Source organism: Rhinopithecus roxellana, chromosome 2 (assembly GCF_007565055.1).
Source record: "Rhinopithecus roxellana isolate Shanxi Qingling chromosome 2, ASM756505v1, whole genome shotgun sequence".
Taxonomy (NCBI): Eukaryota; Metazoa; Chordata; class Mammalia; order Primates; family Cercopithecidae; genus Rhinopithecus; species Rhinopithecus roxellana.
This window is the reverse complement of record NC_044550.1, coordinates 39,595,464-39,621,557: the sequence shown is the minus strand read 5'-3', so window position 1 is coordinate 39,621,557 and position 26,094 is coordinate 39,595,464. Positions and strand designations below refer to the sequence as shown.

The 26,094-nt window shown below is 35.3% G+C and overlaps 1 long non-coding RNA gene across 1 annotated transcript; it reads left to right on the top strand.

Moving 5' to 3' along the window:
* The first annotated feature begins 1,166 nt into the window (after positions 1-1,166).
* LOC115892333 lies at positions 1,167-17,597 on the top strand. Its single transcript, XR_004052220.1, has 2 exons — positions 1,167-1,299; positions 17,370-17,597. It is a non-coding gene; the product is annotated as an uncharacterized LOC115892333 (long non-coding RNA).
* The last annotated feature ends 8,497 nt before the right edge of the window (positions 17,598-26,094 follow it).

The following is a 26,094-nucleotide window of genomic DNA, read 5'->3' as shown; positions in this document are numbered from 1 at the left end:
GTGAGGCAGAAAAAAGCAAAAGCTCATGGTAGGAGAGAGCATAACCACACTGGCCATTGCGGCACACAACTGAGTTCTTGACCTCACAAAGGGGCTGTTGTGAGTGTTTGCTTTTCTCTTCTGCAGAAATGTGAAACCTTCTCAAACCAAGAAATTGTAGTTGTTGTGTTTATAGCAGAGTCATAAATCATCCTAACAGCAGGGTATTGGCCTCTGATTTCTATTCTTTGGCTATGGTTAAAATAAAAATGTAGAATCTGGATCCATAAGGTCCTAAAGGAGGGGGAAAGAGTCTACCAGACCACAGTCAGGACCTCATTTTCACCTTTGAAGAGGTTAGCACTCCAAATGACATTTTTGTTCTCCATGTTAAAAATAATAAATCTTTCCTTTTTTAAGTGAAAAGTAGTTAGAAATATTCCGGTTGCTTTCAAGAATGTCCTAAAAAAGAAGCCAGATCATTTATGAAGACAAATAAATAAATAAAATGTTAAGATTAGGGACTGATCCCTTGGCAGCCAGACAGGAGTTTGATTCAAAACTTGAGAGTCACAAGAAAAAGAAAATCAGCCTTCTCATTTTATAGATGGAACTGTGAAGGCTCAGAAACCACCAAGAAGTTACCATATGCCATGGAATTATTTCATTACAAAAGCAGGCCAGAGTTTGGTTTTCTGATGACTAATACACAGTGATTTTTATTAAACTAGATTATTTTCATGACTGCTCAAGAAGATAATTAGTCTAAAGTTTGGCTGTAGGGTTGGCTTTCTAAAATTTGTAGAACCATTCTCAGGGTACTAATTAATAGCTAATAGCCATTCATGCCATGTGCCACTTTAAGATAGTTTAAAGAAAACATTGTGCATATTGTAGCCAAATAGTTCAAAGTATAAAATGAGTTCAGTCAATTTATGGTACTAACTAAATTACTCCATTAGTCATCTATTGTCACCCCAAAATGCAGTGGGTTTAAACAGTCACCATTTTATTTTGACACATGGCCATCAATTTGGGCTAGGCAATGCAAAAACCTGAGCTTGGCTCAGGTGGTTCTTCTGATGGTGTCTCCTGGAGTCACCAGGTGACACTTGGTGACTTGAGTGAAGTTGCTTCACTCACGTGTCTGGTTGTTTGCACTAGTCATTTCCTGGGCCTCATGAGCTTGGCTATCCTCATATGGTGGCAATTGCATTTTAACAGAGCAGGAGTAGAAGCTCCTAGGCTTCTTACTTTGTTGGCCTGGAACATCTCCAACATCACTTTTACCACATCCTGTTGGCCAAAGCAAGTCATATGGTGAGCATAGAGTCAAGGGGATTGGGAAACAGATTCTACCTCTTAAAGTGAGGAAACTGCTAAGACTGTGAGGCTATTTTTAATCTTTCACTGTTGTATTACGTTCTGATATTTGATTTTCTTGTTCATGACATAGAAATACCCCTTGTAAAGTTTCCAGATAACTTATGAAAATTCATAGAGGAATGTTAACACAAATGTTTATTGGAGTACAATAAACAATTATTATTACTATATTTCATTGCATTTCAGTGTAGATAAATATTTTAAAAAATAAAACATAAGATTACAGTTAAAATTGGATATTTTGGTAACTTGCGTATTTGTATAAGCCTCAGGCCTATGTGAAAATTCAGCTAACAAAATAACTGTCTATAAAATCAGGGAAGTTGTCAAGTTGTCAGTCTCAGCACTATAAGTCTAATTGTAATAAATTCTGCTGCAGATCTGGCACAAATTTTAGTAGCTGCAGAATGAGAGAACCATCTTTGATAAGAAAAATTACCACCTCTTTAACAAACTCCTTAGTAAACTATTGTGATGTCTTAAGCCTGTCTTTGAAGTTTTATGAAAAACTAAATTACTTTGAATCTTTCAATATTTGGTTATCTTATCTGTATGTGCTTCTTATTAGCACCATAACACCTGTACAGATTGATAGCACATTTTATTACCTTTAATTGGTACAGAAGGAAAATGAGACTTGAAGAAATCAAGGTGGCTTCTGAATAACAGTTTGAAGTTACTTACAGCTTTTCATTTCTACAAAGGACAAGATGTGATCAGTCAATTGAATGTTGTCAGTTTGTTAAAACATCTCATTTAAAGACTGAAATAGCTTTTTTCTCCTTCCTTCACATGCCCATATCTTGTTTGTGCCTCTTTGTGCATTTCTCTGTGTCAAATGCATATCAGTCTTCAAAAAAAAAAAAATGATGATTTTCTTTTTGTCTTTTCACCAGTTCAATGTTACCTTCCCTGTAAAGTCTTTCCTGACTGCCCTGGGGAAGTCCTCCCTCCCCTCTGCTTCCACCATGGCTCAGATATACAACTGACAACACAGATTACCTTCCAGTTTAATCTGTTTGCTCGTCTGTCTCTCAAAACAGACTGTGAACCTCTCAAGAGCAGAAATTCAACTTTTATTATCTTCGAATGCCTAGCATCAAGCAAAGGCCCTGGCAAATAATAAATGCTCAATTATAATTAGTAAAAGAAAATAACTTACTATTTAGGCTAGTTTTAGCTTTAAACTGTATCAACATTTCAGTAACCACTAGTTCTTCAGTTAAATGTTGTTATAGGTTGAGTTATGCCCCCTCACATTTCTATATTGATGTCCTAATCCCCAGTACTTCAGAATGTGACCTTATTTGGAAGTGGGGTTCTTAAAGAGGTAATCCAGTTAAAGTGAGGTAATTAGAGTGAACCCTTAATTCAGCGTGATTGGTGCCCTAATAAAAAGGGGAAATTTTGAAATAGACATGCATACAAAGAGAACACCATGTAAACATAAAGATAAACACCCACTGAGCATGTAAAGTGTCTGGAACAACTCCTTCTCTCACAGTCCTGAGAAAGAAACAACCCCACTAAACCTATATTTTGGAGTTCCAGAGTCCAGAATTGAAATATGAAAACATTTCTGTTGTTTAAGCAACCCAGTTTGTGGTACTTTGTTATGATAGCCCTAGGAAACTAATACAAATGTTTTGCTCTTTGATTTGTTAATGCAAAAATATGTGGTCACTATAATATAATCAAAGTCACTTATAAAACTGTTTAAGAAATAAAATTAAATCTCATAGTTCACTATTAGTTAATTAACCTTGAAGCCAATGGAAACTGCTACCTTCAAACAATACGTAAAGTGTTGTTTGCAGTTCTTTTTAAAAATTATAATTTATTACTTTTCTTTAATGCTATGAAAAAAAAAAAAAAACCAGACCAGATTATCTTTCTACTTTAAATAATTAAAACACAAAATACATGAAGCGATGGACATTCGACAATAGGAATAATGGGACAGTAATCCCTGTGAGAAGAAAAAAAACAGAGGCAAGTCCTTCGATGACCCCAGAGTACCACGTAGGGAGCATTTCCAGAAATGATCACTGAAAGGCCAAGTTCAGAGTTCTTTGTTGTCATTTGTTTTGTTTTGCTTTGAATGATTTTTTTATTTTTATTTTTACTTTAAGTTCAAGGGTACAAGTGTACATTTGGTACACAGCTAAACTTTTGTCATGGGGCTTTGGCATACAGATTATTTCATCACCCAGGTATTAAGTCTAGTACCTATTAGTTAATTTTCTTGATCCTCTCCCTCCTCCCACCCTCCACCCTCCAATAGCACCCAGTGTGTGTTGTTCCCCTCTGTGTGTCCTGTAAGTTCTTATCATTTAGCTCCACTTTTAAGTGAGAACATGTGGTTTTTGGTTTTCAGTTCCAGTGTTAGTTTGCTGAGGATAATGGCCTCCAGCTCATCCACGTCCCTGCAAAGGACATGATCTCATTCTTTTTTATGGCTGCCTAGTATTCCATGGTGTTTACATACCACATTTTCTTTATCCAGTCTATCTTTGATGGGCATTTAGGTTGATTCCATGTCTTTGCTATTGCAAATAGTGCTGCAACAAATACACATGTGCCTGTGCCTTTATAATAGAATGATTTATATTCCTTTTGGTATATACCCTGTAATGAGATTGCTGGGTCTTTAGGGCCTTTAAGGAATTGCTGCACTGTCTTCCACAATGGTTGAACAAATTTACACTCCTATCAACAGTGTGTTTAAGCATTCTTTTTTCTCCATAACATTGCCAGCATCTGTTTTTCTTTTTTACTTTTCAATAATAGTCATTCTGACTGGTGTGAGATGGTATCTCATTGTGGTTTTGATTTGCTTTTTCTCTAATGATCGGTGATGCTGAGCTTTTTTCATGATTGCTGGCTGCATATATGTCTTCTTTTGAAAAGAATCTATTCATCTCCTTTGCCCATTTTTAATGGGTTTTTTTCCTTCTTGTAAACTTGTCTAAGCTCCTTACAGATGGTGGATATTAGAGTTTTGTTGGATGCATAGTTTGAAAAAATTTCTTCTATTCCATAGGCTGTTTACTCTGTTGATAGCTTCTTTCACTGTGCAGAAGCTCTTAAGTTTAATTCTATCCAATTTGTCAATTTTTGCTTTGGATGCAATATGCTTTCAGCATCTTGGTCATGACATATTTGCCAGTGTCTGCGTCCTGAATGGTATTGCCTAGGTTGTCTTCAGCATGGTGTTTATATTTTGGGGTTTTACATTTAAGTCTTTAGTCTATCTTGAGTTAATTTTTGTATATGGTTTAAAGAAGGGGTCCAGTGTTAATCTTCTGCATATGACTACTAAGTAATCCCAGCACCATTTATTAAATAGGAAATCCCTTTTCCCATTGCTTGTTCTTGTCAGGTTGGCTGAAAAATCAGATAGTTGTAGCTGTGTGGTCTTATTTCTGGGTTCTCTATTCTGTTTCATTGGTCTATATGTCTGTTTTTGTACCAGTACCATAATGTCTGGGTTTCTGCAGCCTTGTAACATGGATAACAAGTTGGATAGTGTGATATCTCCAGCTTTAATCTTTTGGCTTAGGATTGCCTTGGCAATTCAGGCTCTTTTTTGGTTCCACATAAAGTTTAAAATAGTTATTTTCCTTCTGTGAAGAATGCCAATGGTAGTTCCATAGCAATAACATTGAATCTATAAATTGCTTTGGGCAGTATGAACATTTTAATGTTACTGATTATTCCTATACATGGCCATAGAATGTTCGTCCATTTGTCTGTGTCATCTTTGATTTGTCTGAGCCATGTTTAGTAGTTATCCATGTAGAAATTTTTCACCTGCCTAGTTAGCTGTATTCCCAGGTATTTTATTCTTTTTGTGGCCATTGTGAATGGAAGTTTGTTCCTGATTTGGTTCTCAGCTTGACTGATGTTGTTGTATGGGAATGCTAGTGATTTTTGCACATTGATTTTGTACTGAGACTTTGCAGAAGTTGTTTATCCACTTAAGGAGCTATTGGACTGCGACTATGTCATTATCTAGATATAGGATCATGTTGCCAGTTTGCATTTCTTGACAGGAACTTGGTTGTAATCTGAACTCCGTTTTTCTGCAGCATATTAAGCTGCATGTGTAGGTCAGGTTTGACAGACTTTATTAAGACCTTAAATGGGATTATGCAAATACAAAAGCCAACAGCAAATACGTCCTGAGGAAATGCATCTTAATTCCCTACTTTGTACAAACATGTTCTTTGCAAACATGCCTAGACATTCTCATGACTCCATTCTACCAGTCACCATTAACCACAACCAACATTGATCCATTCACAATTATGCAGTTTCACCCCCAGAAAATAATACATTCACTTCCCTATTTAACAAGTTCATCTTAGCGTGCCCCTAAAGCCCCAGTTAAAACAAAACTTGAAAAACAAGCTGTTTCCTTGCTGGCTTGTGAGTGACAACATGAGACTCAATAAACTGTACCTTTTATTCTTTAACCAGGATAGTGCAAGGAGAGTAATAAAAAAGTTCTCAGGGTTGCAGAGAGCACATAGAAGTGGGATGTAGTATTAATTCCACCATCCAGACCAGGATCAAGATCAAGGACAGACATGGGTACTCAGAACTCCTCCAGCACTCCTCCTGCTGGCTGTTATTGTCCTGGATACATTTGCTAAGCCAACTGTGGCTTTTATCTTTTCCTTTTAGGCACTAGAAAATCTCAGAAAAGATTCCAGATGTAATGAGATTGTATTTGACATTAAGGAAAATGTAGAAACTGTGAAACTGAAACTTAAGCTGACATATACAGTATTTAGACTGTGGAGCATCAAAGAATTTCTTGTTGAGTCAAATAGAAACATGTGTTTAACTTCCTAGAAATATCTGACTGTAAGAGTCTGTGCTTTTCTTATTATAGATGATAGCAGGAACATTACCGAAAATTGGTTTACAGTATTCATTTCAATGATAGTAAGCAGAGAGAAAATGCTACTTTCAATTAATAAAATTCACGTATAATCTTTATGTTTACAACTTTTGGTAGAAAGGATCAAGTTGATTTTTGTCCTTGAAAAAGTTATCTTACTGACCATACATACTTGTAATAGATGCTCAATAATTGTTTGTTGATCAGGATAATAGCATATAATTAGGTTTGTGTAACTGTCTTCATAAATATTTCTATCAGTACTGAATTTGTGAATACAGTTGTGTGTCCTGCTGTATTGATTTCTACTTTCAAGTAAAGAAGTAAGCATCATGGCTATGTTTGTTCTCAATAAGGATTTTTCTAATTTTTTCTTACACAATTGATTCCTCTGAGAATCAAGAGTTGTGATGGCAGTGTATTCAGACACATTCTGACTTTATTCCTCATCAATTCATTAAAAATGTTCAGTTGACATGTGAGGGTCCTTTCTGCAGAAGAAAAGAAGTCGTGTAAGTAGTGAAGATGTGGTGGAGTATGGAAGCCTCTAGGATAGCAGTTTTCAAAGCTGGCATTTCCTTACAAAGTATGCTAGGTTGGAAGTATGGGAGACCTAACCTCTAGGCGTTATTCCCACACAATGTGGGAAGATAACTGCTCAGTCTTTATGCTTCCATTCCTGATAACATTATGTACTTTCCCCAATAAAAAGGGCTCTCAAATTTGAACACAGGGTATGAATTCATCTGAGTGGAGTTAACCTTATAGTCAGTGAAGATGTACCATAATCAAAGATACACATGCCTCAGTAAGGATACATGGATAATTAGTTGATCACTGGGAAATCTATTACAAACTTAGTTATATGATAAACTCCATATGGCCACATGGCCATGGAGACAACTGAGGCATAAGCCTACAAATAAACAGCTTAGAGACTGTGGAAAACAATTCTGCATTTTATTAAAATTTTTTTACTGTAAACTATGTTATATAGATTACTTCAGCTGTTCATTGCTAGGTAATGAATTACCACAATTTAGTGGCTTAAAATTAACCGACTTTTTGATTTTCACAGTTTTGTAGCTTAGCAATCTAGGTGGCTTGACCAGGTTCTCTGCTCGGGGTTTCATAAAGTCAAAATCAAGGTGTCAGCTAAAGTCCCATTTGAAGACACTAGGGATGAATCCACTGCCAATCCAGGTTGTTGGTAGAATTCAGTTCTTTGAAGTATAGGACTGAGCTCTTCATATTCTTCCTGACTGTTGGCTTGGGATCATTCACAATGCCTACAGGCTGCTCTCCAGTTCTTTCATATAAGCAACGAACAATCTGCCTTGCATTGAGTTGGTTTCACCCCTCAAATCTCTCTTACTTCTTCTGCTACCTGTCAGAGAAAACTCTCCACTTTCAGGGCTCAAGACATTACATTAGGCTCACTTGAATCAACCAGTTTGTATTAATTTAATAAACTCATAGTAACCTTAATTACATGTGCAAAAATACCTTTTGCCATGTGAGATAACATAACTATGGGTGTAATATCTTATTATATTCACATTCCTAGGGATGTGCAGTATGTGTTTTCTGGTCAGCACTTTTAGTATCTTATTTTCAAAAATAATCTTACTTTTACAGGGTTTACAAAAATATTCTTCTATATTATCTTCTAGAATTGTTGCATTTTTTTTCTTTGTGTTAAGACCTGAATCCATATGGAATTTATTTTGTATATGATGTGAGAAACATATCCAATTTTATTTTTCCATATGATTCATCAATTATTTCAGCACCATTTAATAAAACATCATTTCCTCACTGATACACAATACTATTTCTGCCATACATTGAGCTCTCCTGAAAGCAGAGGGATGATTCTAACCCCTCCTCTCTTTCCCATTCATCAGTTTGTCTACAACTGTACACAGTCTTCATTATTAATATTTTATAATTTTTAACACCTGGGATGAGAAATTCCTCTATCTTTTTCAAGAGTGGCTTGTCTCTTTTTGGACTTTATTGAGGCCTTCTTTAATGTCTTTAAAGTTTCATAATTTTCTTCATAAAGGTTTCCCATACTTTTTATTATAACAAACATATTTCTTGCCACTTTATATTGTTTGATGCTATTGTAAAGGGTATCTTTATAAAATGTAACATTCCAGTTGTTACTGTTTAGACACACAATTTTATATTGGTTTTGTAACCACCAACCTTTTACTTGAGTTGTCATAGCATCTGGGAAAAATGGCAGTTTAGTTTCCTCTTTTGGCAACTTTATGCCTTTTGTTTATCTTTCTAGCTTTGCTGAGATATCTGCAATGATAGTAGGTATATTGTCTTGTTTCAGCACTCAAAGGGATTACTTTCAAGTTTTCACTATTGTGTATGATGTTTTAGGCTATCCTTTTATTGGTAATTTGCTAAGGATTCGTTATTATATTATTTCTATTGATTTTTATCATGGAATATTGCTATGTTATTTTCTTAAACTCTGGAATGCATACCTCTCGCTCAGGGTGTGGTAAGATGATCCAGCACTAGAGGTGCTGGTGGAACTTTGTGGTTTTGTGAACTGCAGTTGAAAACTACAAAATTAATATAAATAAAAAAATTGATCCTCTCCCTGCCCAATGATGAATGAGCATTTACGAAGCTGAAAGCATTAACAGAAATATAACAATAAAGAATATATGACAAGAGACTGACCATTGTCAGCCTGGAAGACATTACATTGTATAGATTTTCCAGAGTCTTAGCAGTATACTTATGTACTATGTACATAAGTCAAATAATGTATGCTGACTGGTTGATATCTCAAAAGATTTAAAGAAGATGTCATTATTTAGTTGGTAAAAAATTTAGCAATGCATACTGAAATGATTAAAAGTTGTTCTCTAATAATATGATAAATTTAGTTTGAGAAATCTGAGTGTTCATTCTAAGCATATTCATTTTATCTTTCAAAAATTCTAATGAATAAATTTAAAGCATTGTTAAAATAATCATAGTTATTATTTAGCCAGAACATTCTTTTCTTTTCAGAGCCACACCGAAAGATGGGAAAATAATTTGTTTGGATCCTGAGGCTGAATGGGTGATGACTATTATCCAAGAGATTATGGACAGGTGTAATTAATGCCAAGGATTCTCATATTCACTTTCTTTTTTCTTTTAATTAAATATAGATTTAAAATATATACAAACTTTGCTTTAGATTAAAATAAAATAATAAGATTAGAATATGTCTATTCCAGAGAATGAAAAAGATTAGTCCCCAGACCCCCGGGAACTTCATAGAAATGCAAATTCTCAGGTTTTACTTCAGACCTACTCAATCAGAGTTTCTGTGGGTGGGCCTAAAAGTTTGCTTTTTAAAACACCCTCATGGTGAGTCCAATGCACTCCCTAATTTTAGAACTATTACCAGTTAACACCTTCCATTTAATATTGTATCCAAGTTGACTTGTGTTTAAAATAACCCCATGGAACACAAAAGTTACATAAAATTGCTATAATCTGTTTTATACAGACCAGCTAAGTGGGCAATAGACCTATTTGATGAAAGAAGTTTCAAGGGACAAAATTGCCCCTCTTTGAAAAAAGGTATTTCTGACACCGCACTTTTAGAAATTAAGCTTCAGGTAGAATCTGCAAATCAGTGTATGGAGAAGGGATAATTAGGATAGGTAGGTAATAATACGAGTGTGTTTGGATTAACTTCTAAAAGTAAGAAACTTGAATATTTTCTGAATTTTTGAGCCATAGAAGTGTGTCCACTCATAACAAAAAACAAACAAACATATTCTGTATTTTTTTTTTGATTAAAAAACACAAAGAAAAGCAAATTAAGGGTATTTGGAGCTTATAATTCACCTGAGGGTCACCTTGGTGGTAAAGAGGTGTAATGTGCTGGGAAGAGTTTGGGTTTTGAATCCTATAGCTGTGGCTTAGCATTCCAGATCTACCAATTATAAGTTACATCATTCTGGAGAATTCCCTTAACACTGGGGATTTACATGCTTTCATTTGTTTTTATTTTGTTCTGTTGTGAGAGAAGTAGAGATAACACATGTAGAGTGTTTAATTATGGCTACTAATTTTTGACTTACTAAATGAATAGGTTTTTTTCTTTATTCTTATTTCTTTATTTCTTTATTCTTTGTTGCTGTTGTTTTTTTCAGATGCCTTTCTTGGAAACACACCACACGCGGCTAATCCTGTGTGTCTGTGTAGTTACATGTCACTCTGCTTGTATTGTAGGTCTCCTAACTGATGTCCACACAAGGAACATCACATCTTATGGGTAACAAGAGACCATGGTGTCATCATGAGCATGGACATCTTCCAGAGTTTTCGTTGAAGGGGGCACTACTTTTATGAAAATACAGAACTAGAATGAACTGTTTTCCTTACTCTTTCTGAGGACTAAAACATTGTTTCCAGGCAGGTGTTTGGCTCTTTGTTAGAGGAATAATGATAGACAATTTGATGAAATTTCCATATAGGAAAGAAAATCCCCAAACCTCATATAGTAGGTGAGGGATTTCCCTATAGGCTCAATATATTTTACTAGATTTCATCTCCTCAATTCTGTCCCCTATCACTCTTTAGTCCCTTTAACTTCCTAGTGGACAACAGCAGTTGACCTGCTGTTTCTTTTTTCTCTACTCAATTTTTAAAATATCATCCTTAATGACACCAGTGTGCTTTTTTGTTAACTAATACACACTCTGATCTCTTGATGGTTCAACCTTTTGTGTTCCAAAGGCCTTAACCTCCACCCCATTGTAGGCATCCACGGACTTGGATTTCACTATCAATTTGGGTTGCTTTATCTGCTCTATCTCCAGTGTCCAAAACTAAAACACCTTTTTAAAGAAGAATATTTCATTCATTATAACATCTCAGATAAAAATACATTTAGGAAGCTTATGAGACATAATGCAGTTATATAATAGAATTGTCTTAAATTTTAAGAATTTACTTTCAAATAAAACAAACCTAATAGATAAAATTAGTCAAGAGAGGGAATGACCCAACCTAGGGAACTGTAAAGCCATATGTGAGAGGAGGAAGGTGGGAAAAGTAAAGACCATCTGGACCCAGGGAAGATCACAAGGATGCTAGCTCAGAAGGATGAGGTGGTGAACCTAGACCTAAGCAAAGTTCTAATTATTTAGCTTCTTTCTGGTAGAATTTCTGCATATGTAATACCATAGAATATTAAGTGAATAAACATCTCTTTTTAACCACTTCTGAAGAATGTGTTATCAGACAGGTGGTATTCTGTCATGGAGTCAATGCTTCATAAAGGGAATATTTATATGCACCGGAACCCTTAGGGCTTTCTCTTGTCTTGTGTCCTTGCTGCTCTCTGCTGGCTGAGGTTTCTTTCTTTCTTTCTCTCTCATTCTGTCTGCTTCCCTGGTCTCCATGGAAACTCATCTGCAAAAATGAACTTGCTTTCTTTACGGTTCACTTTCCAGTTCCTGGGAGAGAAGATCTTATTGGCCATATTAATTCAAGTGTACATACAGGTTCAATCAACTGTGGCCAGGAGACCATGGCTACATGGTACAAACAAAGCTATTTGGGGTACATCACTATAGAATGAAGAAATAGTTCCCAGAGAAGTAAAAGTTTTTTTATTAATTGAGCAAGTACCTCCAAAGCATGCAATCCCTGCATATGTGTATCTGAACATGGGAGAGAGAAAAACAAAACCAAACAAAAAAAAAAAAAAAAAAAAAGAAAGAAAAGAAAACACATCTCCTCAGAAGAAACAAACTATTGGTCTTTAGAGTGGTGATCTGTACATACTGAAAGAGAACTAGACAAAAAGTCCAGATGTTTGGGCTCTATGATTCTGAGCAAGCATCTGAGCTTCTTTATACTCAGTTATAAATGTGAAAACATGGCAAAATGAAACAAAAACATCTCCTCCTTGACAAAACTGTCAAGAGGAGATAATAAAATTGAAAATGCCTTGAACATAAACATGAAAAATCAGTGTGTTGTTCTTCTTTTTAAAACTATGAGATCACTTCTTAATTAGTATTTAGAAAAGCAAGTTTTATGGTACCTGTTCACATTGCACTATCCATAACTACATATGCACCAAGCCACTAAATTATTTGAAGCAGGTGTCAAGTTTTACTGCTATGGATCATAGCAAAAATGATAATAGTTCTTAAGCTATATACTAACAAGTACCTTTGAGATTGAGCTCTGTGAAAAAACAAACAAACAAAGAAACTTCTCCGGTCAACAAGTCCAAGACTAAGTACTTTAGCATGTAAAATTCCAAATTTCCAAGGAAAGGGATCTAGTTAGCACAGATTGAGTCATGCACCCACTCATGGTCTACCCCTCTGTGGGCAGGAAATTAGAAACACACCATAGAGACATGGCTGCCAGAAGTCCTCCCAGGGTGAGGCAGGTTATTCCCAGACTAACAAATATAAACCTCAGTGGGACCTCCCTACCCCTCAGAGAGCATCCTGAGGGAAGAGTAAATCTGAGGGAAGAGTAAATAATTGTGGGTACTTTTAGTTTCAGAGGATTTTTTTTCAGGGGTACAGGGGGAGTGATAAAATAACCTGAAAACCCCTGAACTACAAGTCAACTAAAATGCTGGCTATGGAAACAATTCTTTTAAATGAATAGCTTAGCTCTCTAGAAAGTAGTAAAAACCCCCAGGACCTCACAAAAGAGGAATCAGAAAATAGGACAAGAAGTTTCACAGGTTAGTGCCATGGATTGTATAGAGTAAGAAGGTGGTTGCTCCATCAGTAACCTAGATGTTGACATTTTTATCTCACATTAGAACAGAAGACATGGCTGTGGATCCTTGTTAAGACAGAGAGTGGTAACAAAGGTCTTTGTATAAAATCAGAATCCTCGATAGAAATAAATCTACCAAAAACACTGATTTACAGTAAGTAGGCATGTTTGCCTTAACATAAACAACAGGTTGAATAAAAAACGATTTCTTGAGAAATAGTTTGGGATTCGGTTATAACACCTGTTTCAGCTTGGAACCCCTTGGTACCATAGAAGGAGGCCCAGATCAATACCTGGCAAAAATGAAACTAAAACTGCACTAATCTGACATATTTTCAATAGGCACCACACAGAAGTCTGAAAGATAAAGCCACACTGAAGATGGGTGAATAGTCCAAATTCATAAAACTCTGGAGAAACCATCCACCCTAAACAGGGGCTAAAACTTGGAATAAACAGCACTCCTAAATTGAAAGTGTTAAAATCAACAAAGGAAACCATTATAGAGATATTTCAAATTGTTAGACATCAAAGAAGGACTTGAAATATAAGAATAAAATAGGATACTAGGAAATCAAACAGATTTGGGAAGCGTATGGGAGAAATCTCAAACAGATAATAGAAAAAAAAAGAATAGCAAATTTGAAAAAAACAGAGGAGCTTCTAGAAATAGGAACACAGTGATACAATGTGAAATTTCATAGGGTGGCTTAAGCAGTATATTTGATTCATCTAAAGAGAAAATTATTTTGGAAGATCTGAGGAAATTACTATGCAGCAGAGATAAAAATATAGAATATATTATACAATAGGAGGTTAAGAAACTTGAAAAATGGTATGAGAATATCTAACTTATTTCTGAAAGAAATTCCAGACCACAGGGAGAGGGAGAATAGGTAAAAAGTAATATTTGAAAGGATAATGATTGGGAATTTTGTAGGATAGATGAAACCCTCGTGTTCAAGAAGCCAAATAGACTTTAAGCAGAGCAGAAAAATAAAACGTTCATGGTCAGCTGCAATGTACTGAAAGTACAAGATCCAAAAGATAAAGACCTGAGAATGAATAAGCATGTTCTAGAAGGAGAATTAAAGAAAAGATCAAACTTGAGTCAAGTCTCTGGAAATAATGTAGTTTCTCTAAAATGGAATTGTTTTGGACGAATTAGTTGTAAAACAATATGAAATTGCTGTGGTTTTTTAATGCAACTCCGCAATGAAGCATAAAGGACACTAAGTTTGGCTTATGTTAGTTATGACTAAATGTCATATGGTTTCTAAGAGATGCAATGAGCTACTAGTAAAAACATCAGGATTAATGATGTGTTTATTTATCAACTAATTTTCTTAGTAATTTTTTGCTTCTGTATGTTTGTGGTTCGAATCTTATGTATCTAATGATTCATACATTTTACATTTTTTCTTTGATTTCTTTTTTCTTCAGGATCAAAGTGTTTTTCCCAAAATGTAACCTGCTGGACACATTGAGAAAAGTGGATAATTTTTATTGCTCTCCACCCATCCATCTTAATGTGATAATGTGGAGAAGTGCTAAAAATTAAAAGTTAAAACAGATTTTGGAGAAGACAGACCCTATATCTAGCATTTACAAGTTATGTGTTTTCAGGCAAATGACAGTTCTGAATCTGTTTTCTCCTATAAAATGTTAACATTAATATCACTTTATTTGAAGTTTGTTGAGGATATTAAAAAAGCAAATGTGTTCTACAGATTTATGCCTTATGAGTCATAGCAAATAATTTATAGTGTTCCTGAAAATATTGTTCAGTTTCTTGGCTTAAAGCTTTTGTTCATACATGTGCCCTCTGTGCAGATCAATTCCCTTTACTCTGCCTCCTTGCCCTTCACATGATCTAACATTTAAAGGATCTAAGATCTGAAGAGGGACTTTAGTTTGCGTGTCATCAACGACAGCTTCCCACACCCCTTAAGTTAGGGTTATCTGTTCCTCTTCATCTACATAAGCTGCCAAACTTTCAATTGTTTCACATTTAACTTGATTTCATTGAGGAAGCTTTTGAGTCAAATCAAATGTAAATGACTTGCCAAAGATTATAAAACTAGTAAGTGACAGAGCCAAGGCGTGAAGCCAGGAATCCTCATTTTATCTTAAATTACCTCTGCTGCTTATGCTTCAGTTAGCAGGGTTAGCCCCACCCTGGTTAATCCCAAGCTCTGTGGGGTGCTGAAACATAAAATTTTTAGAAAGAGACCCTCTGTGTATTTCTCGGTGAGGTGCATTTATTCCCCATGACACAGTAATTAATTCATCAGGCCTTCTAAGACATCCTGACTGCTGCTCCTTGCCAGCTCTGCTATCCTTTCACTGGATTATCAGGTGCTGTAATCTTGACCTGGACAGATGCATCTTCTGAATTTTCTTTTTAGTGCCAACAGAAATACGTTATTTAAATATAGCCAAATCTCCTTCTACAACTCACCATTTTCAATGGAAATTTTTCTCCTTTCCTGAACCTAATTTATTGTTTGTCACTGCTAAAAAGAATTGTCCTCCCACCTCTCACCATGACCACCACTACCACCATCACCAACCTCTACTGAAACACACATTTACTCACAACTATGCCCAACTCTATGGGCCAGGGAGTCCAAGGAAGAAAAGATGACAAAGTAAGAAAGACTATTAGTCAGATCCTTGTTGTCATGTATTTGTAAGAAATATTCATATATCAAGAAAATAAGCATTTTCTGCTCAATAGATTGTAAATATTCATTGTGTTCTTTCCACTTGTATTTTTATTTCATTTCAGTTTTCCTCATAAAAAATATTATTAGTGTAGTTAATTTATTAATTTTTTTCTTTATGGCATCTGGAGTTTGTGTTTTGCTTTCATAACACTTCCCTCTTTCAAACCTCATTTCTTTTTCTTTTCAAATTTAGATATTTGATCCATCTGGAATTTATTTTGGGATAAGGAGAGATACAAGATTTAGCTTGCATCTATCCTCAGATGGTTAACCATATGTTTCAACTTCATTTATTTGCTTATCCCTTTCCCTCAATGGTTTTAAATACCTCCTCTAGTGTGTGTTTAATGTCATTTGAATTTGGTTCCGAACTCTCTATTCTATTCTACTAATATCTCTGCTTCTTTGTCAGCCACCATCAGAATTTAAAGATTACTGGCCCTTAAGAATATACAATGGATTCTGGGGACTCAGGGGAAAAGAGAGAGAGAGGGGGTAACATAAAAGACTACACACTGGGTACAGGGCACATTGCTTAGGTGATGGATGCACCAAAATCTCAAAAATCATCACTAAAGAAACTTATCCATATAATCAAACACCACCCATTCGCCCAAATCCTATTGAAATAGAATAAATAATAATAATAATAATAATAATTAAAGAATGTCTGTGCCTTTATGTGCATTAGTATCTGTGTTGCTAATCCTTCTTTTGTACCTCTTCATTTTCAAAGATTTTAGGGCTCTTCCCTAATATTTGTTTTGTCATGTAAACCTTAGAATCAACTTGCCTAATTCCAAAGAAAATGAACCTATTGGTATTTCACTGGAATTCTCTATTTGTGGATTAATCTAGAAAAAAAATGATATCTTTACAAATATTGTCTACTTAAGAATCAAACACATCTTTTGCTTAATTCAAGGATGTGTATGTGTACCTGTGTGTGGACACATATGCACCTTAAAGGTATTTTACACTTTTCCTCATTAAATCTTGTTCATTTCCTGTTTAGTTTATTCCTAGACAATTTTTGTTACAACTGTGTTTGCTCTGATTAAAAATGAGACTTTTTATTCCATTATGTTTTAAACATGCTGTTGCTTTTTTATAGGAAAGCTCTTGATGTCTGCATATTAACTCCATAACAATCAAGAGGCTGAACTTTTCAATTGCATCACGTTAAGTTAAACTTGATTAATTGAGTTTCTGTTTGTGTAATCATGGCATCTGCAACTCATAACAATTTTTTTGCTCTTATGTTTTTATATCTTTTTTGTTTCCTTCTTTCTCTGATTAAATTGGTAGTACTTAGGACAAGGTCTTAATATAAATGACTGTAAGCATTCTTAAACTTATCCATCCCTTTAATGAGACTAAATGTTCTGCTATTAGGCATGATACTGGCTTGGGCTGAAGGTAATATTTTCAAAATAAGATCAAAACTTATGTGAAAGGAAAAATACTTCTCTACCTCTGAGTAGGGTGCACCCTTGCCTCTATTGTACTCAGAGGAGTTACTTTGTTTAGTAAGAACAAATCAGGCATGTTCAACACACCTCTGTTTTCCTCCCTTTTAGGATCAAGATGCTGGGAGAATGAATTCTTCTCTTTGCCAAAACTCTTACCTGGGTGTCCTTCCAGCTTTCCTACTTGATGTGGACCAGAACCTTCTTGTTCAGCACTACTAAACCTTTGTTGGATATCATTGTCTAGTTCTGATGTTAAATTCACAAGTCTATTTGGCTTTCTCACCTAGCCATATCTTCTGTGGTGTTTCTTAAAAGCAATAAACATCCATTGGTGCAGATATGCTCTTCCTTTGTTTTTCTCTTATTTTTTTCAGGATAATAGAGTATGTGTCCAATCACACTTTAGCAGGAATTGTGAAATTTCTAATGAAAGTTGTATCTTATCAAATACTTTTGCAACATTGACTAGAGACAATTTAATTCTCTCTCTTTTTTGTTTTGATACTCTTTTCACAAATAGGCACCAATTTGGGGCTTAATAAATCATTTTTGCATTAAATTATTAAATATTTAAATGTTTATGAGTAAATGGAATTATATAAAAAGCAATAGTAGTGTTTACTATTCTTACTGTATATTGTCAGATATGATTGTTAAAAGTAAGTCCTTTTTAAATCATGTCAATTAAAGCTATCAGTGAGGAACATCAGTGGGGTGTGGTTCCTTTTAGGTTTTAGCTACTAAAAATATTTTCCATTACCACCAAATATAGAATCAGAAAATGTCTTGTAGAAAGCAATCAACATATCATAGATCTCTATAGAAAACATAAGTTATAAGTTTTCAGGGTGTATAACATCATGGAGCGTGAAGATGTTAGCAACTAAATGCATATGAATATATAATTTTAAATATTGATATTTGATGAAAGAGTAGATTCAGATTAATACCCTAATGTTTTTGTGTACTAAACATAACCTTATGGATTTATATTCCAAAGACTAACATAAAAATTAAATATGCATTTAAAATGATTTTTAATGCAGCAGCATAAGGAGATGACCTGAAAGTGGGAGCAAGAAGACATAGCTTTAAAGAGTTATACAAATGTGACAATTCTGAAAATAAGTTGAGATGTTTAAAAGTATAGATACTAGAGATGGATAAATCTATATATGAACATCAGCTTTAGAACATATTGGCTGTATGACTTTGGAAATACTACTTAACCTCTGTGAGCCTCAGTTTCCTTGTCTGTAAAAGGAAAAGAAAGATAGAAAGCACTCTACCACCATCAAGTTTGCTGTAAGAGATGCATGTAAAGTGCTAACACAGAAATCTGGAATATAACACATTTTCAGTAAGTGACAATAATTATTTTTTTCAATAAATGATAATAATTAATGCAATTATTATTTAAACATTATATTATAGTTAATTATCATTATTTTACTCCTTTCAGTTAAGATCTACATAACACTTATTTTTTTCTATGTATCTAAGGTACAATACTTCCTAAACAAGTTTCAAAAGTGTGTTTTCTGTAATAATTATTGCCCTTACAACCTAAATATTAACACCTTATAATTGTTTGGAAAGTTTGTGCTGGAAAGTAGAGTTTCCTTTCCCAGGAGATCCACATTAAACCTGATAATTGAATTGCAACTCAGTTTATCAAAAGATTTTCTCGTAGTCATCTTTTCAGCATTTTAAAATTTATCTGAGATTCTCTTTCCTTAAAATTTTCTCAGAAGGAATTTATTGAAATAAAACAAATGGATGCTGACTCTCACCATTCATCTTTCTCCAAAATGTATACTCTAAATTAGGATTGCTAGAAAACAGTCTTCCATATAATCCATATATGAGTGGATCATATATGTCATATCTAAGAACAATGAACCTATGTTTAAAATATTTTTTTCAATATGGAAATGCTTTAAAGAAGTTCACCTTTCCTCCCAGTTTTATTGAGAAATAATTACCGAAATTTGTATATATTTGAGGCAGTAAAATGTGACAATTTTATACACCACAATTAACTTACCACAATTAAGTTAATCAACATGTTCATCCCTACCCAGTTACCTTTTGTGTGTGTATGTGTTTGTGTGTGTGATTTCATGTAAGCAATACAGTACTATTAACTATAGTCACTGTTCCATACAATTTATTCCCAGAACCCATTCATCTTATAACTGAAATTTTGTATCCTTTGACCAACATCTCCCCATTCCCCACCCTTCACCCCTTTCTCCTGGCAGCCATTAATCCACACTTTCCTTCCATAAGTTTGACTTTTAGATTCCACATAAAAGAGAGATTACACCGTAATTGTCTTTCTATGTCTGACGTTTCACTCAGCAGTAATGTCTTCCAGGTTCATTGATGTTGTTGCAAGTGGCAGGAATTCCTTTTTATATGGCTGAATAAAATACCTGTGTGTGTGTGTGTGTGTGTGTGTGTGTGTGTGTGTGTACATGTGCATGTATGAGATCTACATATATGTTTTTTATATATATAATATTTTTAGAATTATTCATCAGTCAACAGACATTTAAGTTGTTTCTACATCTTGGCTATTGTGACTAATGTTACAATAAACATGGGCAGTGCAGATATCTCTTCAAGATACTGATTTCATTTCCTTTAGATATGTGCCCCGAGGTAGAATTATTCGATTATATGGCAGCTCTATTTTTATTTTTTTATAAACCTCCATGCTGCTTTTCATAATAGCTATACAAATTTACATTCCCACTAACATGTGTACAAGGTTTCTTTTTGTTTCACATCCTCATCAACACTTGTTACCTTTTGCCATTTTGGTAATAGCTATTCTAACAATAGCTTATTATTAAGGCAATATATCTTTGTAGTTTTGATTTATATTTCTCTGAAGATTGGTGATATTGAATGCCTTTTCATATATTTGTTGGCAATTTGTATGTCTGCCTTGGAAAAATGTTTATTCACGTCCTTTTTCTCATTTTTAAATTGGGTTACTCAGGGATTTTTGCTATGGAGTTGTATGAGTTCCTTATATATCTTCAGTATTAACTCCTTATCAGATATGTGGTTTGCAAACATTTTCCTCCATTCTGCAGGTTTAACTTTCATTTTGGTGACTGTTTCCCTTACTGGACTGAAATGTTTTAATTTAATGTGCTCCCATTGTTTATTTTGCTTTTGTTGTCTATGCTTTTGAGGTTACATAAAAAAAATTATTGCCCAAACCAATGTCAAGGAGTTTTTTCTCTATGTTTTCTCTTAAGTGTTTCATGATTTCAGGTCTTATTAAGTCTTTAATCATTTTTGTGTTAGTTCTGTGTATGGCAAAAGGATCCAATTTTATTCTTTTGCATGTGGATATCCATTTTTACAACATCATTTATTGAATAGATATTTCTTTCTTCACTCTTTTTTTATTCCTTTTTATTTTTATTTCTCTGACTGGATAATTTCAAATGACCTGTCCTCAATTCATTTATTTGTTCTTCTGTATGATCAAGTCAGCTGTTGAAGCTTTCTACTGTCATTTTCAGTTTGTCCTTATATTCTTCAGTTTCGGAATTCTGTTTGGTTCTTTTTTATGGTTTCTATTTCTCATTAAACTTCTTGTTTTGTTCTTGAAATGTTTCCCTGATTTCATTTAGTTGTCTGTGTTCTCTTGTTTCTCATTGAGCTTCTACAAGATGATTAATTATTTGTCAAGCAATTTCTAGATCTCCATTTATTTGCATTGGTAACTAGAGATTTATTAGTTACTTTTATTGGTGTTATGTTTGCTCGATTCTTTATCTGTGTAGTCTTGCATCAGTGTCAGTGAATTTAAAGGGAAAAAAATGCCCATTCATTATTTACAAACTGATATTGGCAGGTAACAACCTTTACTTATTGGGTCCCCAGGCTGATGGGATTGACTCTGGCATCACAGTTGAGTAGGACTGGAGCTGAGTCAGTGGCTGCAACTGGGTCCACAGGGCAGCATCTCCTTTTCCTCAACAAAAATGGAACAAGGTAGAGTATTTTGTGTAGGGATTTATTAGTCCGTTTTCATGCTGCTAATAAAGACATACCTGAGACTGGGTAATTTATAAAGGAAAGAGGTTTAATTGACTCACAGTTCCACATGGCTGATGAGGCCTCACAATCATGGCAGAAAATAAGAAGAAGCAAAGTCATATCTCACATGGCAGTAGTCAAAGAGAAAATGAGATCCCAGTGAAAAGGAGAATCCCTTACAAAACCATCAAATCTTGTGAGACTTATTCACTAACATGTGAACAGTATGGAGGAAACCATCCCCATGATTCAAGTATCTCCCACTGGATCCCTCCCACAACAATGTGGGAATTATGGGAGCTATAATTAAAATGAGATTTGGGTGGAAACACAACCAAACCATATCATTCTGCCCCTGGCCCATCCCAAACCTCATGTCCTCACATTTCAGTCAATCACACCTTCCCAATAGTCCCCAAAAGTCTTAACTCATTTCAGCATTAACTCAAAAGTCCACAGTCTGAAGCCTCATCTGAGACAAGACAAGCCTCTTCCACCCATAAGCCTGTAAAATCAAAACCAAATTAGTTACTTCCTAGATACAATAGGGTTAAGGTACAGGTATTGGATAAATATACTTATTCCAAATTGGAGAAATTGGCCAGATAGAATGGGCTAGAGACCCCATACAAGTCCAAAATCTAGTGGTACAGTCAAATCACAAAGCTCCAAAATTATCTTCCTTGACTCTATGTCTCACATCCAAGTCGTGCTGATGCAAGAGGTGGGTTCCGATGGTCTTGGGCAGCTCCATCCCTGTGGCTTTGCAAGGTCCCTCCTAGCTGCTTTCATAGGCTAGGGTTAAGTGTCTGTGACTTTTCTAGGCATGTGGTGCAAGCTATTGGTGGTTCTACCATTCTGGGCCCTGGAGGATGTGTCCATCTTCTCATAGCTCCACTAGGCAGTGCCCCAGTGGAGACACTGTCTGGGGACTTCAACCCCACATTTCCCTTCCACACTGCCCTAGCAGAGGTTCTCCATGAGGGCCCCACCCCTACAGCAAACTTCTGTCTGGACATCCAGGTATTACTATATATCGTCTGAAATCTAAGTGGAGCTTTCCAAATCTCAATTCCTGACTTCTGTGCATCCACAGGCTCAACACCATGTGGAGGCTTCCAAGGCTTTGGATTTGCACTCTCTGATGGCATGGCCTGACCTGTACCTTGGCTACTTTTAGTCATGGCTAGAGTGGCTGGGATGCAGAGCACCAAGTCCCTAAGCTGCACACAGCAGGGGTGCCTGGGTCTGGCCCACCAAACCATTTTCGCCACCTAGGCTTCTGGGCCTGCAATGGGAGGGGCTGCCATGAAGATCTCTCACATGCTCAGACAGTATCCCCATCGTCTTCATGATTACTTATGCAAATTTCTGTCTGAATTTCACGGTCTATGTTATTATCAGCATTTTGATCAAAGTCATTCAACAAGCGTCCAGGAAGTTTCAAACTTTCCCACATTTTCTTGTCTTCCAAACCCTCCAAACTGTTCCAACATCTGCCTGTTACCCAGTTCCGAAGTCACTACCACATTTTCAGGTATCTTTACAGGAGCATCCCATGCTACAGTTACTAATTTACTGTATTAGTTCATTTTCCCACTGCTGATAAAGACATATCTGAGACTGGGTAATTTATAAAGGAAAGAGGTTTCCTTGACTCACAGTTCCACATGGCTGGAGAGGCCTCACAATCATGGTGGAAGGCAAAGAAGAGCAAAGCCACGTCTCACATGGCAGCAGGCAAAGAAAGAATAAGAGCCCATTGAAAAGGGAAACCCCTTATAAAACCATCAGATTTCATGAGACTTATTCACTACCATGAGAACAGTATGGGGAAATCAATCCCCTGATTCAATTATTTCCCACCAGATCCCTTTCACAACACATGGCAATTATGGGAGCTACATTTGAAGATGAGATTTGGGTGGGGACAAATCCAAACCATATCAAGTCAGTATTTGGAAAACTAACCAACATTCCCATAAAAATCTGACATGTGTAGCCTGCTATGAAATAGTGCATGACCAACCATTGTTAGTCAATAAATAATTACAAACAATACCAAACAAGCAAAAAAAAAAAAGTTACCTCTATATACCTCACCCTTGTTTTGACCCTAGAAAATACAGAAACAGCAGAATGAGTAGGAGAGGAGAAGAGGAAATTCAAAGTAGTGAAAGAGAAAGAAAACAGACTTTGGTGATTTCATCCACTATCATGACCTTAAATGTCATCTATGTGTCAATGGTTCCTATACTTAAATTTCTATCCTTAGAGTCGCTCCTGAATTCCAAATGTGTATATCTCAGCTTCCTACTAACATATTCTCTTGAATATCTAATAGCTGTCTCAAAGTAAACAAGTTCAACTCTTGATCATTTTCTAGCAATCTGACCTACCAGTAATCTTCTTTATCATAGTTAATGGCAACTTCATCCTTCCAATTGTTCAGGCCAAAACTCTTGCAGTTTTCCTTGACTTCTCTATTAGCTACATATTACATATTTTTTTCATCAGAAAACCATGTGGACTTTACCTTCAAAATATGCCAAGAATCTGACTACTTCTTACCACCTAAACCACTGTCTCTCTGACGTAAGCTAGCATCATCTTTAAGCTGGAGATTCCATGGTCTCCAATGTAGCCTCCTGTTTCAAAATGCACATTTCTCACCCCTACAGTCTATTTATAACATAGCAGCCATAGTGGCTCTTTTAAAGCATAAATCAAATAACATTAATCTTTTACTGAAAATTTTCAAATTATTCTCCATCTCATTCAGAGAAAAGCCAAAATTCATACAATGGCCAACAAGACTTTATGTTATCTTCCCTTCTCCATTTCCTCTACCATACTCCTTGTCTTAGTCTGCTCAAGCTACCATAATAAAATACCAAACAGAAATTTAAACAACAGAAATTTATTTTCCCACAGCTCTGGAGGCTGTAAGTCCATGATCAGGGTGCCAGATTGATTGGGTTCTAACGAGGGTTTTCTTGATATCTTGCCAATGATTGTCATCATGTTATATCCTCACATGACAGAGAAAGAGAAAGAAAAAAGCTCTTTGGTATCTCTTATTACAGTGGCATTAATCCTATCAGATCAAGGCCCTATCCTTATGACATCATTTAACCTTACGTTTTTCTCATAAAGGTCCTATTTCCAAATACTGTCATATTGGGAGTTAGGGTTTCAACACATAAATTTTGGAGTAGGAAGGACACAAACATTCATTCCATAACACCCCCACTAAAAATAAGACTTCATCTCCTACTAGGTTCCTCTCATTCACGCTACTTCAGGGTTTCCCTGTCATGAATCACCATATTTCAAGTGATTTTCTTTTCCATTTCAAATTCCTTAGGGCAAATTTCTAATTAAATTATATATAACAGATTTTAACAAAAGAAACTCAGAAATGAAGAGGAAATGGTAAGGTGAGAACCAATGAATGTGACAGAACCCTCTGTTTCTCTCTTCTACTCAAAACAATGTAGGAAAAAACTGATAACTCTAATTTATTATGTATTTTGATAGTAAGATACATTTAAAAAATATATAAAATTGTAAGTAATGCAAGAAGAATAGAAAATAGATATAGGTATATCACTTACAAGGAAGATACATGCTCAGATGTAAGTAATTTTGTGATAACAATAGCAAATACATATTAAGTTCCAACCATGTACCAGGTGTTGACTTTAGCATTGGAGGTCTTGTGGTCAATGAAACATAAACTTGCCCTCAAAGAGTTTATAGAATGGTGCACTGTTTCTCAAAATGTGTTCTGTGGTATTTATCAAAATGTCAAATTTGGTTTCTTACTCTCCAAATATAATTAATTAGAATCTTAATTGTGTGTGTGTGTGTGTGTGTGTGTGTGTGTGTGTGTGTGTGTGTGTGTGTAAGGGCCAACAATCTATACTATATCCAAAGACCTGAGATGTTTCTTATGCACAGTAAAGTTTGAGAACTTCCATACTTCATTTATTTATCTGAGTTCCTGATATTCTTCAAGTCTTTGGTATAATAATTTTTTACTTATTCAACTCTTTGACTTTTAAAATATTTCCAGAAAATATTTTATCTACCATCTTCAGTTGTATTCTATGGGAGTGTGACTCCAAATAACCTAGTTTGCCATTATTGGAAACCAGAATTCTCAATCCCATCTCCACTTGAGAAAATTAGACCTAACCTTTTGAAACTCTGCCATGATTCTGTTCTTGATTGCTTTACACATATATGATTTCTTCCTTCTTCAAGACATCGTATAACCTCTCTTTCTCTTATTGTCTTAGTCTGTTGTAATAAAGACACTGCTAATAAAGACATACTCAAGACTAGACAATTTATAAAGGAAAGAAGTTTAGTTGACTAACAGTTCCACATGACTGGAAAGGCCTCACAAACATGGCAGAAGGTAAATGAGGAGCAAAGTCACATCTTCATGGTGGCAGGCAAGAGAGGGTGTGCAGGGGAACTCCCCTTTATGAAACCATCAGATCCTTTGAGACTTACTCACTATCACAGCAACAGCACAGAAAAGACCTGCCCCATGATTCAATTATCTACCACCAGGTCCCTCCCATAACATGTGGGAATCGCGGGAGCTACAATTTAAGATAAGATTTGGGTGGAAACACAACCAAACCGTATCACTTATTTTTTCAGTCATGAGTAAACTCAGTGGTTTCCTATTTATTTATTTATTTATTTATTTATTTATTTATTTATTTAGAGACAGTGCCTCGTTCTGTTGCCC